Source organism: Temnothorax longispinosus, chromosome 12 (assembly GCF_030848805.1).
Source record: "Temnothorax longispinosus isolate EJ_2023e chromosome 12, Tlon_JGU_v1, whole genome shotgun sequence".
Taxonomy (NCBI): Eukaryota; Metazoa; Arthropoda; class Insecta; order Hymenoptera; family Formicidae; genus Temnothorax; species Temnothorax longispinosus.
Genome location: NC_092369.1, coordinates 4,068,278 through 4,088,611, shown reverse-complemented (window position 1 = coordinate 4,088,611; position 20,334 = coordinate 4,068,278). Strand labels below are relative to the sequence as shown.

The following is a 20,334-nucleotide window of genomic DNA, read 5'->3' as shown; positions in this document are numbered from 1 at the left end:
CCCTAAACTGCATAATTACCATAATTTTTTTCAAAAAATTTTTTTTGTAAGAAATATTTGGTTTTCAATTTTTCTGAGACTACTCACTACTAACTCTTAAAAGTATATAGGAATATAATGTTTCTCATCTGACATAACTTTAACATAGTAAACGGTGCAATCCATGAGATCTTTCTGAGAAACGAAACTCCACTTCTGCGTCTCATATACTTCAAACGCACAAAGATGACGATTGTGACAGACTGTTATTAGTGTAGTATATAAAAAGAAAACTTCCTTTGATGGACTTATAACAATATGCTTAACTTTGGCAAACGCAGGTTTATTATCATTACTTAAATACATATTATAGAATTTAAATCATATTTATTCCCGTTTACTATTATCCATGTTATACATTCATAATCTTTAAAAGAATCATGAAGCAAAAGGTTTCGTAAACAGTCGTAATTACTCATTACATACAATTTCGAAACAGTAGTGCCAACAGAAATATCATCTGTAAAACTTTGGTTGCACAGAAATCTATAGCATAGTTGCAGTTGGTGTTTTAAACTTAGTGTAAACGAAAGATTTACTCGTGTTTTACATATCTTACTGTTTCTTTAATTTGTAAGTGTAATTTACACTTGTAATTTATTTGTACAAGTGTAATTTATTTCTTTAATTTGTAAGTCTTTAATTTGTAGCTTCAAATCGTGTATATTTGTACATGTCATGTTTTTTAAAGGTTTATATGTGCGCATAATTCTCGGGTAATGCAGTAAATTATGGTGTTTGTATTTTAATGAATTAGGAAATAATTCGCCGTGTAAAGAAAGATATTCAAAAACAAGCACTTCCAATAAATCAACAGTTTGTCTATTTACGGCATGTAAGAAAACAATACATACGATCTGTCGTAAAATTAAATATAATTCCCAGATAACGTTATTAACTGGAATAATATCTCCAATAATTAAACAAAGATTTAGAACAAGGTATTTCATTTTGAAAAATGAAATAATCAAATATTCTTTTTCTATTAAATTTTGCGTTATTACAGGAATATTTTCACCGAAAGAGGTTTTCTTAAAATATCGAAGTTTTTCATTGAAAACTTTTAGCGTAAATAGTTGATTCGTTACGATAAAATTCTTTAATATTTTCCCAATATCATAACGACATACACCCTCTAGGAGATCGTGCATGGGATCAACAGAAAAGTTCTCTGCAACATGGAAACTGGGAATATTATTAAAAATGCACTCTTCGTCTATTCCAAAAATCTTTTCTTTACAGTGATCTGTATAATTTGTAACCGTTCGTATTAAGTCCACGTTTTCTCGCACCTGTTTCCGAATATTTTGTTTAGCAATAAGACAAATTTTGCAACAATATATCAAATTAAAACTTCCAGAAAATTCTAACATGGTATTCAACCCTAAATTATCTCCTACAATAAGGTAAAAGTACCAATACCTGGCCGTTTAAGCATACCAAGACATTTTTTTTTAAATGTAATGCACAAAATCAATTTTATAATAAGAAAATGTCTATATATCGAAAGATTATACTGTTTTCTATCAAACAAGCACAAAAAAACAATATTTTGTGCGATAGTAAATTAATTATAAACAGAAATAATAATAGACCCAATGTCCCAATACATGGCCGGTCGAAAATGGGTGTCCCAGTGTCTAATTTTTGAGGTCCTAGTAACTGACCATAACTTTTATAGTGTATTAAAAATAATTTTAATAAATAAAATTTTATCTTGTCGAACGCAAACACTTAAGAGGTAATAAAATAAACACCAGAAATGTTTATTTTGTTTGATAAACAATTTTTTATGTATTATAATTTCGAACAAATAATTCAATTTTCTATAAATTTAGTAAATTAAAAGTAAACAGTTTTATAATTTCGTAGTTATAAGTAAACGTTTTTTTTAGTTTTAAATCTAAGAACAATATAATACCTATATTATTATAATTTTTTATTTTACCTTATTATTTTAATTTATTATTTTAACTTATTCAATGAATTTAAAACTTTATAAAAACAGATGTTGCACAGAATCTTCGGAAGTCAATACGGTGGAGACTTTTCTAGCCGGCTTTTTCTTATTTTTCTTATTTTTCATAATATCTGCAGGCCAAACCATAGATTTTCTAAATGGTGATGGAATGTTCTCCATTGCTCCATTTTCGTTGGTTTTAGTATGAACATCTGTAAGAAGAAACTTGTTATAAAAAATTATAAACTAATATAATACAAAATCTTAGAATTGTATACAAACCTTGAAGTTCATCAGACATCTGGTTTTGAATCAAATTATCTGTTACAGGACTGGTATTGGAAATTTGCTCGTCTATATTTACATTTGGTTGCAGCCCTTCAGGCATAACGCTATGACTTTTCGTGACATTTTCAGTTATTTCTACAGTTATCACACCGCTTTCACTTACATTCGAATTCTGATCATCTATAACAAATATAAAAATAATTAAGTTACTTGTGTTAATTTAGATTTCAAGTTTCAAAATATTATATTTAATACTATTGTACAAACCTTGCAAGGATTGATCAAGACTATCAAGAGTATCAAAAGGCTGTTCAATAGACTCCTTCAGATTACAAAGCTTTGGAGCTTCTTCAGTTTTCCTACCTGTAACATTATTACTCTCCATTGCTTTTTCATTTTTATTCTCATCATTTGTAACAAATAAAATAATAAGAAATTAAGTTTGGTAACTTATTTTACATAATAATAGTTTACAAACCTTCAGACAATAGATTATTAACATCAATAAATTGTGTATAATTATTTGTTAAGTAGGAAAGCTTTGGAGACTCGATGCGAGCTTCGACTACATCTAAACATTTTGCGTCTATTCACAATTCACCAACAATTTTTCCTCTTCAGCTGTTAAGTAGGTACTCGGCTCTTTCACACCTTCGACTGGAAGGATACCTTTGTGTTTTGCGTACAAAGTACTTCTTGGTACTTTGAATGTAGCAGCAGCCCTTCGTGTCGACATGCCCTTTTTTACTGCTTTTAACGCATTACGTACATCTTCTTGTGTGTATTTCTTTTCATACACTGTTTTTGATCGACTTCTTTTCTTTTTTTCCTTGCCCATCTTACGTTTTCTGTAATAGAGAAAGTAAACAAATTTTGGAGGTTATATATACAACATGTAGAAAAATAAACAAAAAAACTTGAAAAACATGTATAATGTAATATAATATTGCTAGAACTAATGTTAAAAATAAGTTTACTTACGATTTTCGTACGAAAACTGTGCACACAGATCATTCGAACTTGAACAGATGTTACGGCTAGGTACTACAGCACAGGAGTGAGCACATATCGCGGCGATTCGACCGATAACTAGCCAGTCGGTTAGTTATTGGGCAAACAAGATTTCCACGTACCACTAGATAGCCACGTAAATATTTATACAAAAATAACTTACATGTGCAATTTGTTACTTTTTATTTATTATAAATATGTTTAAGATTCTATATCGTCTTTTCTCGTACAGAAAAACTTATTATTTCGATAATTATAGGCTTAACCAGTATCTTACTTCTCTTAGCCATTCCGTAAGAAATCTATTGAAACTCACAATACACTTAAGTATCAGTATTCAAGTATTTTTTTTAGTATCTTAAACAAAGTTTTAAATAGCACAATTTTTAATATAAGAAACTAAATAGTCAAATTATATTAATCAGTAAAAATACGTTTCCAATTTTATTTAAAAAGCTTAATAAAAAATAAATCCCCCATCAATGGCCAGGTAATGGGCAGTGGCCCGTCATTGGTACTTTTACCTTAAAGCACAATTTAAAAAATACCGTTTTTACTTCACCGTTAATTTTAATCTGTATACCATTTACTTCCAAATCTGTTGTATAAGTATAACTTCAATAACTTTGTTAAATATTTTTTTATTTCCTACATGCTTGTGATTAACGGAATTATGGAGTTGAAGTAGAAAAATGTTTTCTAGTTTACTGGAATACTCTTCAGGACATGAAATTGTACAATAAACGGCGCCAAGCTTATGGATACCTTTATGTGAACCTAGAGGATTATTAATTTCAATATCGTCTGAAAATAAAATTAATGGCAATACAATTTTACTGTTCGAATCTTTTACAGTAGACTTCCAGAATAAACTTTGAGTTATTAAAGTGATAATATTATTATCATTTTTACATCTTTCAATGTAGGCATTTATAGTGGAGAAAACGTTAGAAAGTTCAAGAAATTTTATTAATACTTGTTCGCGAAATCGCTGATTAATCCCGGCGATGGAAGCGGGATGAGAAGGACGCGCGTGGAAGGTGTTAACTAAATATTCACTTTATTTTTGTGTAACTCAGACCACAGTCTGAGCCGTCTTTAATGCGTCTTTAATGCGTCAAAATTGATACAATCTGACCTGAGAGTGATGAGCGGTGAACAAAATGAGATGTATATAGAGTCCGTGTACATGAGAGGCAATTATATTAATTGCCGTCCTCTTCGATGAATCGCCCGTGAGCCGGTGAGACACGTGGCGGTCGGCACTCGCGCACATGTGAGCCTGAGTCGTCGTGTTGATGTACCCGAGTAGAGCTGGATGAGCGGTCGCTTTACATGTTAATGCAGTATCTCGGCAGCTGTTGTAATCATTGCGGTGGGCACTTCAATGTGTAGTCACAATCGAAAATGCACAGAGCACACGTCGTGCGTCTGATCACTGCGCGGCCATTTGTACGACTCTGAATATCGCGAGGAAGACGTTGGCGATGAGCGCGCCCGTGCGTGCGCAAGCTGCCACGGTGATCGGGAGTCGATACCCGATCGATGCTGCCATCTGATCTGACGGCGCAGCGTTAACGGAATCTCGAACATTCCGCCCGCCATCAGCAACCTTGTTGATGATTCCTTACTCTTGATCCTTCATCCGGTTGAGCTGGGTAATATGGCAAGCTTGGCACTTGGCCGAGTGAGTGTCGTGGTGGCCGTCTTGAGGGTAACCACCCTGGTGAGTCCATCCTTGCCGGGGTGCAAAGCTGTTACTCTGGCGAGTGGCCATTTGCACGGTGGAGAGCGTTCGTCGGTGAGCAGCACGATGGAACCCATCTTGATGTTGTTGTTAGGATGATGCCACTTGGATATCGCCTGCTGGCGTTGCAGATAATGAGCCGACCATTGTGCCCAAAAATGTTGAACATGCTGCTGAATGAGCTGCCACCGAGATAGTTGTGAGGTTGCTAGGTCAATCAGAGATGGCTCTGGCATGGTAATGATTGGACCTCCAATGAGGAATGACCTGGTGTGAGCGCTGAGACGTCTTCAGGGTCGTCACTCAGCGGTTCTAAGTGCCGCGAGTTGAGAATGTCCTTGGTTTGCGTAAGCAACGTTGTGAGTTCTTCCGTCGTGAGTAGAGCCTCCCCGATAGTCCGTCTCAGTTGAAACTTCAGACTTTACTACCGCCTCCCACTTGCCCCCCATGTGTAGAGCGCCTGGTGGGTTGAACTTCTATCCTGTGTCATTAAGTTGTAAAACTTTAGCAATCCGTGATGTTCTTAAGAGCCCTGGATGAACATTTCCTTGAGCGCGGCGTCTGCTCCAATGAATGTTGTCCCGCAGTCCGAATACATGGTTTGAGCAATTCCCCTTCTAGCTGAGAATCTTCGGAAGGCTGCTATGAATCCTTCTGATAAGTAGTCACTGACTACTTCGAGGTGAATTGCGGAGGTGGAGAAGATCCCTCCCTTGTATATCTTCACACCTCGTCCCTTCCATGTTTTGATGGTGAGCGGTCCGGCTTTTTTCCAAGCCCGTTCCCTTGGCAGTGGTTTCGCTAGATAGTAGATAGGGACAGTGGAAATCTTGTTAATCCATTCATGCGCGTCACTAATTAGATGACGAGGCATTTGGCTACTATAATGAGAGTCATAGTTACGACCGCACCGGGGGGTCTGGGGGGGCGGTTAGCCCCCCCAGAATCCTCCCCGTGGTCGGAGTGCGATCAACATTAGCAGTACTTCCCTTCACGCTAGAATCAGAGCCGACACCGGGGATTTCCCCCTTACAGAGCCCATACCTGACGATTACGTACTCCCGGACAAGCCGACCCTTCAAACGTAGGGGTACGGTTTCCTGTAACGCACTCATGACTCGCTATTGTACCTGTGGTGTTCCCCAGGTAGCAGGGTTCCTGCAGGGGGCGTGATCTACTCGGATTAGATCAGCCCAACTGACAGGGTTGGGGTGCCATAGCACCCCCATTATAAGTAATGCGCAACATGAGCTTCATAGCGTGACCCACACTAGGCCCTCCATGCCGCTCACTCGGCTATGCGAATCCTCTGCCCCTACGAGTCCGACACCATCTGGTAGGGCACCGGTAGCCTCCCGGTGGGGCTCCCTACCCCCGTAGTACTCGTGTCGAGCAATCTTAGCTCACGTTTGACGAGTCGCCGTCGCTAGTGCCATGCCACCAGCTACCACGTAATCGCACGAGTCACCCCGTACTGTTAACGCGTCGCTCATCGGTTGCCCGGAGATCCGGGATTCGGCAGCAGCGACGCGCCTTAGGAATATACGGCACGTGGTGCGCCATATACCCCGCTCGTATTGGGCACCTCCCACGCACGAGCACGCCGCGCTCGCCTCGCGGAACGCTACCCTGTTCAGTACTACCGGCTGCATCCGTTACCCAGCTGATAGGACCTGGGATTGGGCAGCAGCCCAGCAGTTTTATGGGTAAAGGGCACAGGGTGCACCGTTTACCCGTTTACCCGCGCTTGCTTGAATTTCTTCACGTTGACATTCAGAGCACTGGGCAGAAATCACATAGTCGACTTCTTTATGAGCAAACGGACGTGACGGCGTAACCCGAGAGAGAGAGGTAGTTGGCCCATCAATTGATGAGCACGGATCCCCCTCTGCCGAGCACACACGACACACCGTGAGATATGAGACTTAACCGGAGCCCGTCCGCCGATGATCCATTATTGTTGTTTGACATGAGCCAATGTCAGCTGTGTTCTTCCATTCAGGGTGCGCAAATGGGCGTGGGCGATGATTGAGGTTGAGAACCGTGAGTGGCGAGGTAAAATCGCCTGATGTTTGTTGTCTTGATCCAATGTTGGTTGATTGAGACGGCCGCCAACTCGGATGATTCCTTGAGCGTCTATGTACGCAGTCAATCGACTGAATGCGTGAGCAGTTGGTAGTCTTGAGTTGGCCGTGAGTATTTTGATCTCGTACGTGAAGTATGCCGCTTGAGTACCCTTGATCCAGAAAAATCTGGCTTTCTCCAAAGCAGAGTGCGAGTCCAACGACTCGTCCCAGAACCCTCTCAAGAGAGCGATAAACCTGAAACAGAGAGCTGTTACTTTCAATAATTTATTGAGGGTTGAGTACTTGTATATGAGATCTCAATGATAGTCCGGCTGAGATGCAGCTGCATATTGAGCAATGCCAGGACGAGCCTCATGACCGTTCAACTCGTCCGGAAGCGCGGGTTGAGATGGCCATGCTTCAGGTGTGAGAATCCACGGTGGTCCCGTCCACCATAATGAGTGGCTTTGGAGTTGAGCAGTACTTAATCCTCGTGATGCGCAGTCGGCTGGGTTGGACGTACCTGGTACGTATTTCTAATGTGCGTTCGCAGTGAGCTCTTGAATTTGAGAAACTCGATTTTTCACGAAATCCTTTCAGCGCGATGCATGAGATTTGATCCACGTGAGTGTCACAACAGAGTCCGTCCACAGGTGAGTTGCTGTAACGTTCAACTTCAAGGTGGCTTGAACGTATTGCATGAGTCTTGAGAGCAGCAGTGCTGCGGTGAGTTCAAGTCTCGGGATGGTGAGCTGTTTGAGTGGTGCTACCTTCGTTTTGGAGCACACCAATGAAATCGTGCCATTAGAGCCGTGGACGGTGATAAATACGACTGCAGCCATTGCCAGTTGAGAAGTATCAGAAAAGCCGTAAAATTCCACTGACGAGGTACTCCATGTGATTTGAGAGGTGCTACCTTGGTTGTACCACCGAGGTATTGAGAGCTTGATCAAGCTTGTGAGTTCTTTTCTGATAATGAGCCACCGTGATGAGAGCTGGGATGGCAGTGGTTCATCCCATTGGAGCTTCATGTAGCCAAAGCTCCTGCAAGAGCATCTTCGCCTTGATCACCACTTGTGATACAAAGCCCAATGGATCGAGTATCTGAGCCACTTCAGACCAAGCGAGGCGTTTGGTGAGATGATCAGTGTGCGACGAGATCCTTGTTGAGAATGTGAATGAATCTTCTTGAGGAAGCCATCGTAATCTGAGTCTTTTGGTTACGCAATCGTCAATGTAGTTTGTGAGCCCTGGTCTTTTTCTGCTTGAACCGCAGTGAGTACATCTTAATGAGTCGCGTGCCACCTTGCTAATGGGAAGCCGCCCGCCATGCACAAGTCCGTTGAGCAGTATTGACTACCTGCTGAACGGTGTCGTCGCCTCCAGAATTGTCATCAACATATCGACCGTTGTTAGATGATATGGTACTTCATTGAGTTGTTCATCTATCCAGTGAGTCCGTTGTAAATTTCAGTCATCTTCATGCACGTTGATCTGACTATACCCTTTGGTGATGTCAGTGGCAACTAAGTGCCGAACTTGTCGAATCCAGAGCAAGACATCGGTGATGTCGAAATGCAGCTTGGCTCCTGTGTGCATGAGATCATTAAGTGAGCGGCTGGATGTAGATGCACTCGAGCCATTAAATACCACACGTAATGTTGTGGTTGCACTGTCTGGTTTGAGCACTCCATGATGTGGCAAGTAATCTTGTATGTGCTGACTGGAAACGGGTGAAGCTTCATGTGATTGAGCTCTCGATAGAGTATCATAAACTGATGATACAGACGTCGACAATTGTCATCTCGTGAGAGTCTTCTTTGTAAACCTTTCAAATGTCGATGCGCAGTGAGATACGAATCGCCAAGAGTATCAAGTGATGATTTCCGTGTAAGTCGAATTGTGTATCGACCTGTTGAATCCCGTGAAACAGTACTCTTGAAATGTTCTTCACATCTTTGCTCGTCAGGAGTAAGATCAAGATTGTTGCTCGCAGGCTCTTCTTCTTGTATCCAGATTTCGCCAGCAAGTCGTCAAGAGCATCTTCTCCCTCCCGAACGGAGGCATGATGCACGGTGGCAATTGCCGATGATGATGTATTAACAGGTCCGAGAACGAGCTATCCGAAGAGAGCTGCGCAATTGGCATCAATGTATCTCGTTTGATGATGTTGGGCTCAATGATCTGTCCATATGAGTCAGCTCCAATGACGATATCCACTGGCCGTGGTGTCAGAAAATCTAGATCAGCCAAGGTTAACTTGGTGAGATGCGGCCATTCCTGTGGTGCAGCGTTGAATGATGGCAGGATGTTCGCTGACGCTTGCAGAACGTGAGCTTGAATAATGACGTCTGATCTTGAGTGAGGTGAGCGGAGCGTAAGCATTCAACTCCTCGAGTTTTGCGTGGACTTTCCGCCACCAATTCCGGTAATGAGAATGACGGAATGATGACAAGTAATGTTGAGCTGGCGAACGAGAGATTCTGAAACAAAGGTAAGTTCTGAACCTGAATCAATGAGAGGCCATACGCATTGAGTATGAACAGATAAGCTGATCTGAGCCAGGGCCGTAGCTAGTAATGTTGAGTGTAATGAGCGGGCCAAAGATGAGTGAGCGACGATTGCACCATCTTCCTATTGAGCTGACGCAGCTGAGCTGGTGATCGGCTTCGCTGATGAGTTCGACTGATGAGCCTCATGCAGCATCGTGTCGGTTGGTGCACTTCTTGCACCCCCGTGAGCCTTTACATGAGCGGCCGTTGTGGCGGCCGAGGCATTTGAACCAAAGCCTCCGTGGTATGACTAATTTTTGTCGATTGCCTGTTGAAAGATCCCTAAATTACGTACACATTACAATGAAGTGAGTGCCGTTGCAACAATTGCACGGGTAAATTAGATGCTGCCGTGCGGGCCGGTTGAGCTGCCACATGCTGAGCTGTCAACGTGCGCTTTGCTGTTGAATGAGCGCCGACGGCTGTGAAGCTTCAAGATATGCATGCTCCTTGAGAAACGCCTTGTTCGCCTCTTCGAGATGCATTGAGATGTAGAAAATCTTCTCTAATGACGTGTCCTTTGCACAAGACGGTGGCGTCTCGCCAGTATTCCGTACCGTCGCCAGTCGGTTCATTTAGGATGAGCTCCGTGGACAAGCGCACGGGTGAGGCTTGGCGTTCCGATGTGCGGGCCGGTGGTCGTACCTCGAGCAGCGGCGTCGTGGTCTCCGTACCGCCCGTACCCGCCTTTGCGGGTTCCGTCATGTTGAGCCGTCCCTGAGCTGCGCACGATGAAATATCTGAGAAATGTCGAGACACGTGTAAGAAATGCTGCACGAACCGAGACCGTTCGAGAGACGCGTGAGAAAAACACTATGCGAATCGAGAGTCTACAATGTCATGTATTGAGCACGTGAAAATGTCTATTTACACTCGCGGGAGCGCGTGAACATGTTTTCGTAACACTCGCGAGCGCGCGTGAGAATGTCTGTACTTCACTCGCGGAAGCGCGCGATAATGTCCACGTGGCATGTCGTGAAAGGCATGCCCTGTTCACATGATCTGTGTCCAAGCTACACTTTAAGTTCCACGCATCCGGCTCGAAGGACCAAATGTTCGCGAAATCGCTGATTAATCCCGGCGATGGAAGCGGGATGAGAAGGACGCGCGTGGAAGGTGTTAACTAAATATTCACTTTATTTTTGTGTAACTCAGACCACAGTCTGAGCCGTCTTTAATGCGTCTTTAATGCGTCAAAATTGATACAATCTGACCTGAGAGTGATGAGCGGTGAACAAAATGAGATGTACAGTCGTTCACGGAAAGGTTGCAACACTTTTTTTTTATGATTTTTGGAACGCGCAGAAATTTTGAGATCGCGATCCACCATCTCTGTATACACGTAGTGAACGGTATGATAGCTGTCAAAGTGAACTATACAAGGTGGAGGTTCACGAAATGTATCTTGTGCGCCGCGGAAAATCTTAAGATATCAACTGGATACTGTAATATCGAGGTTAGTATAAAAGAATAAGCTAAATAGACAATGTTATTTTATAAATTAATTTTTATTTTCAAGACATGTGTAACATTAAAAATTAATGTAATATAACCTATTAATATAATTACTTATAATTATATTCATATATTGTGTTATATGTTATATTAATTTTAATTACATAATTAATTACGTAATTAATAACATTAAAATTAATGAATAACATATTAATTTTAATACATAATATTAATACATAATTAATATAACAGTAAAATTAACCGGTGTCTGAATTAATGTTCGGCAAGCAGAGGACATCAGTCGATCGAAGAAGCTACCGTGGAAGACGTGGATACTGAGACCGCGAAGCCACATCACCGCTTCAAAGCCAATCCTTTTCGTCAAATAACGATGAAGTAATCTTTCTAAAAAATTACAATTATAAAAATTAATTACTTACAAATTCAGTTTTAGTATAAAATCATCATTTTATTATAATTATATTAAGTTGAGAAGATAGATTTATTTACATAAAATTGCCAGATCGCTGATTACTATTGACTGTTCAGTAAGAACAGATCAATCGCAATCCAGAGCGAATCTCTTGTAGAAATTCGTTGTGGGATTAAGATGTGCACGTCTTTGTTCACTCTAGTACTGGGATCTTCTTTCGGCTGCAGGGCCCCTGGACCGACATTAGGCAGGCATGTTTGGAAACGGCGATACGTCCTCGGGTGCTGGAGAGGAGTTTGTGAGCAGCTTGAAGACCGGTACCAAGGGTGTTGTTATTGTCAAAAGTGCCACAGAACTTGATGGGCAGCTAGGCGAGAAGGTCACGGAATCGACAGGCCCAAAGATATTTCGAATGACTTTTACCTTGTGCCATGTCTATTCAAGATTTTCATTCCTTTATTCGTTCATTCATTTACGAGAGTTGTTCACGTTACAATCATTCAATTTCAAACATATTATTCATTTATTCATACATCATCTTGGTGAAAAAACTTCTCATACTTTTTCAGAAATTTTACAAGAATTGGGACTTGTGAAAAATTCTGAAGAAGTATATGATATTTCTCAGATACTTTCAGAAATAATTGAAGATTTTTAGAATATTTCAATATCCGTATATATGAAAATTTCTGACATATTGCACAGATTTTCTCATATTTATTCAGATTTCTGCAAGGATATATTAGCGAAAAATACTTTATTCTTATTTCGTCTGAGATGTTTAATTCGTATAAAAAATCTGAAAATTTTTATAGAAATTCTGATTAATAATGTGAAAAATTCTGATATTTTTTTACCAGGGCATCCATGGAAGGTCACATAGTAATAATACCGTGTGACACTTCCATATGATTCTCTATTTCTACATTTAATCTTTGGGGCATAGATGCAACTAAATTTTGGAATAACTCGTGCCTTGCGCGGAAATCTTCCCATACGATGAGAACATGTTGCGCCAATGCCTCGCGTCTACGTGGAAATTGAGGATTCCATATTTTCTGAGTAGGTTGTTCCTCTCGTTTTCTATAATGTTACGCGCCCAGATTCAGCCATCGAAAATACGTTCTCATTCGAGAAAACGGTATTTGTCCATTCATGCTTCTGTGCCAAATGCTGCAAGGCAAAAGCCGTTGTTCTTTGTGGCGTTCGGTTAATTGTTTATATTGAGCCGATTTATATCGATTGTGTCTCTGTTCTCGCCATCTACGCCGCACGGTTTGCGCTATCGCATATTAGGAGCCTGGAATCCTCAATTTCCACGTAGACGCGAGGCATTGGCGCAACATGTTCTCATCGTATGGGAAGATTTCCGCGCAAGGCACGAGTTATTCCAAAATTTAGTTGCATCTATGCCCCAAAGATTAAATGTAGAAATAGAGAATCATATGGAAGTGTCACACGGTATTATTACTATGTGACCTTCCATGGATGCCCTGGTAAAAAAATATCAGAATTTTTCACATTATTAATCAGAATTTCTATAAAAATTTTCAGATTTTTTATACGAATTAAACATCTCAGACGAAATAAGAATAAAGTATTTTTCGCTAATATATCCTTGCAGAAATCTGAATAAATATGAGAAAATCTGTGCAATTTGTCAGAAATTTTCATATATACGGATATTGAAATATTCTAAAAATCTTCAATTATTTCTGAAAGTATCTGAGAAATATCATATACTTTTTTAGAATTTTTTACAAGTCCCAATTCTTGTAAAATTTCTGAGAAAATGTGAAAAGTTTTTTCACCAAGATGATGTATGAATAAATGAATAATATGTTTGACATTGAATGATTGTAACGTGAACAACTCTCATTAATGAATGAACGAATGAAGGAATTAAAATCTTGAATGAACATGGCACAAGGCAAAAGTCATCCGAAATATCTTTGGGCCTGCCGATTCCGTGACCTTCTCGCCTAGCTGCCCATCAAGTTCTGTGGCACTTTTGATAATAACAACGCCCGGGTTGGTGCCGGTTTTCAAGCTGCTCACAAACTCCTCTCCAGCACCCGAGGACGTATCGCCGTTTTCCAAACATGCCTGCCTAATGTCGGTCCAGAGGCTCTGCAGCCGAGAGAAGATCCCAGTACTAGAGTGAACAAAGACGTGCGCATCTTAATCCCACAACGAATTTCTACAAGAGATTCGCTCTGGATTGCAGCGGACAACAGATTGCGATTGATCTGTTCTTACTGAACAGTCAATAGTAATCAGCGATCTGGCAATTTTATGTAAGTAAATCTATCTTCTCAACTTAATATAATTATAATACAATGATTATTTTATACTAAAACTGAATTTGCAATTAATTTTTATAATTGTAATTTTTTAGAAAGATTACTTCATTGTTATTTGACGAGAAGAATTGGCTTTGAAGCGGTGATGTGGTTTCGCGGTCTCAGCATCCACGTCTTCCACGGCAGCTTCTTCGATCGACTGATGTCCTCTGCTTGCCGAACATTAATTCAGACACCGGTTAATTTTACTGTTATATTAATTATGTATTAATATTATGTATTAAAATTAATATGTTATTCATTAATTTTAATGTTATTAATTACGTAATTAATTATGTAATTAAAATTAATATAACATATAACACAATATATGAATATAATTATAAGTAATTATATTAATAGGTTATATTACATTAATTTTTAATGTTACACATGTCTTGAAAATAAAAATTAATTTATAAAATAAAATTGTCTATTTAGCTTATTCTTTTATACTAACCCCGATATTACAGTATCCAGTTGATATCTTAAGATTTTCCGCGCCGCACAAGATACATTTCGTGAACCTCCACCTTGTATAGTTCACTTAGACAGCTATCATAACCGTTCACTACGTGTATACAGAGATGGTGGATCGCGATCTCAAAATTTCTGCGCGTTCCAAAAATTATCAAAAAAAAAGTGTTGCAACCTTTCCGTGAACGACAGAGTCCGTGTACATGAGAGGCAATTATATTAGTTGCCGTCCTCTTCGATGAATCGCCCGTGGCCGGTGAGACACGTGGCGGTCGGCACTCGCGCACATGTGAGCCTGAGTCGTCGTGTTGATGTACCCGAGTAGAGCTGGATGAGCGGTCGCTTTACATGTTAATGCAGTATCTCGGCAGCTGTTGTAATCATTGCGGTGGGCACTCTAATGTGTAGTCACAATCGAAAATGCACAGAGCACACGTCGTGCGTCTGATCACTGCGCGGCCATTTGTACGACTCTGAATATCGCGAGGAAGACGTTGGCGATGAGCGCGCCCGTGCGTGCGCAAGCTGCCACGGTGATCGGGAGTCGATACCCGATCGATGCTGCCATCTGATCTGACGGCGCAGCGTTAACGGAATCTCGAACAATACTGTTTTCAATGGTATAATACTAATATTTTTGTGACATGTAAACAATTTTTTCTTTTTGTTAATTGGACCAAATATAATAGATGTATCTATTGTTATAGTCGACGGCATTATTAAGCAACCAATACTCTTTAAATATTTAAAGGTAGAATATTCAGTTTTAAAATTATCAAACGCGGTTTCTATTATCTGCAATATATCCTGCAAACCGTCAATATTGTTATATTTGATCTTCAACATTGGTAAGCAAACACTATTATAAAATGATGACATAGTTTGAATAATATCGTTAGTAACAATACGGTTTAATGTTCTGTAAGCATAAAGTTTCGCTACAACAAGAGTAGCAGCTGTATTAATTTTCTGTCGTACTTGTACTATATCCATGTTATTGCCTTCGTTACAAGTACTTGACATAATGTCAATAATACTGATACGTTCTTGGGCCAAATAATCATGAACCGAGTTTATAGTGAGTTGAGAAATAGTTATTTGTGTAACAAGTAAAGTAAGATGAAAATTCCCGGGTGCGGAGTTTACGCACGAGCTGAAGGCGAGTGCGATAACCGCACCCGAGAATTTTCATCTTTACACACGACTTACATTCCCTATTTTATGTTGCAAGTGCCTGGAAAGTGGTCTATCACGCACACGTAGCGTGCATAATGGGGCACTTTCCATGCACGTGTTGCATAATAACTTCTTTTCGTTCCGAATTTTTTGCCGTACTAATGCGTTGCAAATGCCTCGAATTATTGATATGATTGGACAGAATATGTCTTTTTAAACAGTATACGTTATTGTAAACTTGTGAACAATTTTGGAAATTGCATTTAATGGTACTGTGCATAAACGGCTTATGTTGCAATTTTATATGATTCATTAAATAACTCATGGATAATAACAAGCGGGAACAAAAGAAACAACGCAACATTTTACATGTAAAAAAAGTAGATAACACAACAAAAGTTATTAATCAAAAAATAAATATTGGACTCTCGAAATTACAAAAAACTGATAAAGGATGGCTATGAGAGTCAGACGCAGTTATCGATGCGTAAAAGTTCCAATTCATTTATTTATTCAACAGTATATATTCGTACGTTTCGGCTCGGGATTGAGCCGTCTTCAGCGAGGTGTACAAAAAATTAATTACAAATTAACAATTGCTCCCATTCTCCCCTCTTGTTCGGTGAGTTTCGAGATTGGAAGATCCAAAAACGACATTTACTATCAAATTAATGTCTGTAAAAAATGTTTTCTGTAATTCACGTCGAATTAAATGATATTGTTGAACTCACCCGATAGCCAGGAGAACGAGAGTATTACAAAGCCATTACGAATATATAAAGTGTCATCCGAAAAGATATAAAACTGTATGTAAAGAGATGGAATCAACGAACTTGTCAGGAAGATGGACACGAAATATCTAACGTCAATTCGGTTTAGTCATGTCACGGGTCATGGTAACCAACCATGATAAATAAAAGATGAAACATAAGAGTCGACAATATAAACATTTTTAGAAATAAAAGCGGTGGTACATCTTAAAACACAGTACATACACAAGCAATCAGCATGGTTTACAGTTTATTTAATATGGATACATAAGCGTGGTGAAGGAAATCCGTATCTGTTTGAGCATTAAGGCTATTCTTCTTTAACTTAATATGCGCCATTTTAGAAACTAATCTTTTAGTTAAAAATCTTCCTCTGTCTAGTATTTCAACATTCTCCCAATCGAATTCATGATCAAAATTAATCCTATGTTCCGTGATAACGGATTGAATGCTTGTCTTTTCTTATAAAAAACAATAAATAGCTGTAAAATTGACATAATAGAAAACATAAAGAAAGTCAAATAAAAAGGTAAGTAATGTGACGCATTAATTTTATGGATATTTGTTATTATACGGAAAAGAAAATGTTCGAAGCATTTTACAAATTTGCTGAATTGACTACAAGCCTCATTTTGAGAATATATCTTGTCTTTAAATATATTTCGCAAGAATTTTTGGCAAGCCATTTCTCGCTTCTGATGCCATCAAACACGATAGACGAATATAATACTCAGGAGTATATACAGGATGAGTACGCAGGAATCTTAAAAAAAAAGTTCTGTATCTTATTACAATTATAGAAATTATTACTTAGTACTTATTAAAAAATGTATGTAATATTCAATTAACCGCTGCAGAGACACGGATGACACAAGATGTATTCCATTTACTTAACCAGTTTATTGATAATGACTCGTATATGAGCATCATGAATAGCTCTGCCAAGTTTCTATGGATTTGCATTAAAGCTCAGGGATACTCGTTGTGGCCATTTTGTATGTCATTCTGTCAGAAGCAAAAAAAAATCAAATCGAGAAAAATTGCACTATTCTTTGAAATAAAACGAGACATAAAAAAACATTTAAAGTCAATTTAGCACACTTGTAAAATTGTCCAAATACAGTCTTTCTGTGTTCTGTAAAGACGTTGTCTCTAATATAATCGATCCCTTTTCTACACTCGGAGCAAGAACCAAACACAAGCTGATGGAAACAATTTCAACTTTTACCACAAACTACTGAGGCTCTACTGTCAATGCGGAGTTGACGAGTGGCCAGCAAGGATCCAAAAGCCTTCATACACCCATGTTTTTTCAAGCATGTGTAATATGCTACAACATATGTAAGGACTAGCCAATGTCACCGAAATCCAAAATCATACAAAATTAATGCGAGAGTTTTTAAAAATTTTGTGCAATCACGAATAAAAAACGCTTATGTAAAATTATACTGATATATTTTTCAATCCTTGTCATAATCCAATAATACGAATTGTTGAACAAAAAATGTACTTGGTTCAAGGTCAAATAATGAACAGTTGCTTCTTCATAGAGGAAACTTTGTTTCCGTAAATTCGTATATAAACCTTTGATTGCGTATAAAGTTGGCTCTAATCAACCAAATTTAAAAAATATATATATGAAATAGGGGTAGAAGAAACCAAAGAAAAGATTGTTTTTTGAGTTTTTGATGCTAATATGTTCAGAGTGTTTTAAAATGTCGAAATATTGCATTTAAAAAATGTCCGTATGTATATATGTATGTGTGTATGTGCCAAATTTACCGAAATTTCTATAACTCCAGAACTAATCAACCAAATCTTAACGAATTATATATGAAATAGGGGTAGAAAAGACTGAAGAATATAATAGAATTAATAAAAATTGTTAATAATAAAGGGGTTACCGATTTCTGTTAAAAAAAACAGCCAAGTTTACTGAAATTTCTATAACTCAAGAACTGATTAACCAAATTTTGAAGCAAAGAATTATATATAAAATAAGGGTAAAAAAATTGAAGAATATAATAGAATTAATAAAAATTGCTAATAATAAAGGGGTTATCGATTTTTGTTTAAAAAAATCTACGTGACTGCTCTAATTTCCGCACATTTTGAGATATCAAGCTTAATTTTGCTTCCTCATAGAGGAAGCTTTGTGATGGTGAAAAAAAGAATGTTTCTAGATTTTGGTCGAAATAGGTTTAAAATGTTCTAAAATGTCGAAAAATCGTATTAGTAAAAAATGTCCGAAAGTGTGTGTGTGTGTGTGTGTGTGTGTGTGTGTGTGTGTGTGTGTGTGTGTGTGTGTGTGCGTGTGCGTGCGCGTGTGCGTGCGCGTGTGCGTGCGCGTGCGCGTGCGCGTGCGCGTGCGCGTGCGTGCGTGTGTGTGTGTGTGTGTGTGTGTGTGTGTACGGATTTTTTGTACACGCATCTACTTCTACAATTTTTTAGATACCGGGTTGAAATTTTTCACACAAATAGAGTATCATAGAAAGTATGTTCTCCTCAAATTTTATTAAAATCGGTTGACCGGTATAGATTTTATTGGAATTTTTTTTTTTTAAGTGTGTTTTATTCTATAGCTGTCTCAATATTTGAGATAGCGATCTATATCTAATTCTATTAAATTTTTCAGTTTTTTCTACCCCTATTTCATATATAATTAATTAAGATTTGGTTAATTAGTTTTGGAGTTACAGACGTTTGAAATTTCGGAGATTTTGATCGCGTATAAAGCTAAGTCTAATTAACCGAATTTAAAAGAATTATATATAAAATAGGGGTAGAAAAAACTGAAAAATATAATAAAATTAAAAATAGATCGATATCTCCAAATTTTTTTTTATAGATAGATTATTATTAAAGGTAGCTTGGTGTAAAATCTGGCAATGATCGGTGAAGAAATTACCAATTTTTGCCTAAAAAGTGTACAAGTTATACATGTAATCTTATATACAAGGTATCATTAAAGGAAGGTTGTTTTGAATTTGACGAAGATTGGTAAAAGGGTAACTGCTTTCTGCTTAAAAAATATATAGGGTAGACCGAAACGAATCGAATTACTAATTAGCACGATAAAATAGCTCGTTTGAAATAAAACACTAACAAAAACTGTCTTAAAACTTATATTGATTCGATTCGCCTCGATCTACCCTAAGTTATTTGATGGATAGAATATCATTAAAAAAAGATTGTTATTTAATTTGGCGAGGATCGGTGAAGAGATTACCGATTTCTGCTTAAAAAGTGTATAAGATGTACATGTAATTTTATATAGAGTATTATTAAGGGAAGGTTGTTTTGAATTTTGCGAGGATCAGTGAAGAGTTACCAATTTTTCCAAGCCCGTTACCGATTTCTGCTTAAAAAGTTACATGTATAAGTTATACATGTAATTTTATATAGAGTATCATTAAAAGAAGGTTGGTATTGAACAAAATAAAAATAAGATATATCCGCAATTAGTAGGGATCATTTTATATTATAATTTTTTTTAAATTCTATTGTATTCTTAGGTCTTTTTTCTACCCCTATTTCATATACAATTCTTTAAAATTTGATTGATCAATTCTCGTGTTACACACATTTGCGGAGAATTCGTAAATACAACATAGAAATTTTATAAAGCTGGGTCTAACCAACTAATTAACTAAATGTTAACGAATTATATATGAAATAGGGGTAGAAAAAACTGAAGAATACAGTAGAATTAGAAAAATTGCCAATATTTTAAATATTACATTTTTTATAATATTACATATTCATATATTTAAAAAAGTCCACCTCTAACAAAACACAAAAAAAAATGTCCCAATATCTCAAAATTTGCGGAAATTAGAAAACCCACAGGTATTATACTGTGGAAAAATTAAAACTTCCTTAAAATCAAATAAAAATGTATAAATTTTTATCAAAATGAAAATAAATAAAAGAATTTTACTACCTTACTTGAATGCCAAAATACAACGCGATACGGAATTAGAAAAAATAATTTAAAATTGTGTAAATTAGAAACTTG

The 20,334-nt window shown here is 37.9% G+C and overlaps 2 long non-coding RNA genes and 1 pseudogene across 2 annotated transcripts; all 3 read right to left on the bottom strand.

Annotated features, from left to right (window-relative positions):
• Positions 1 to 96: 96 nt before the first annotated feature.
• On the bottom strand, positions 97 to 15,910 carry LOC139822968 (uncharacterized; annotated as a pseudogene).
• Positions 1,660 to 3,541, bottom strand: LOC139823330 (uncharacterized). The gene is made up of 5 exons (XR_011734747.1): positions 3,269 to 3,541; positions 2,766 to 3,135; positions 2,555 to 2,650; positions 2,282 to 2,467; positions 1,660 to 2,211 (listed from the first exon to the last, which is right to left on the bottom strand). It is a non-coding gene; the product is annotated as an uncharacterized lncRNA (long non-coding RNA).
• Positions 11,314 to 11,936, bottom strand: LOC139822970 (uncharacterized). The gene is made up of 2 exons (XR_011734660.1): positions 11,629 to 11,936; positions 11,314 to 11,523 (listed from the first exon to the last, which is right to left on the bottom strand). It is a non-coding gene; the product is annotated as an uncharacterized lncRNA (long non-coding RNA).
• Positions 15,911 to 20,334: the final 4,424 nt, after the last annotated feature.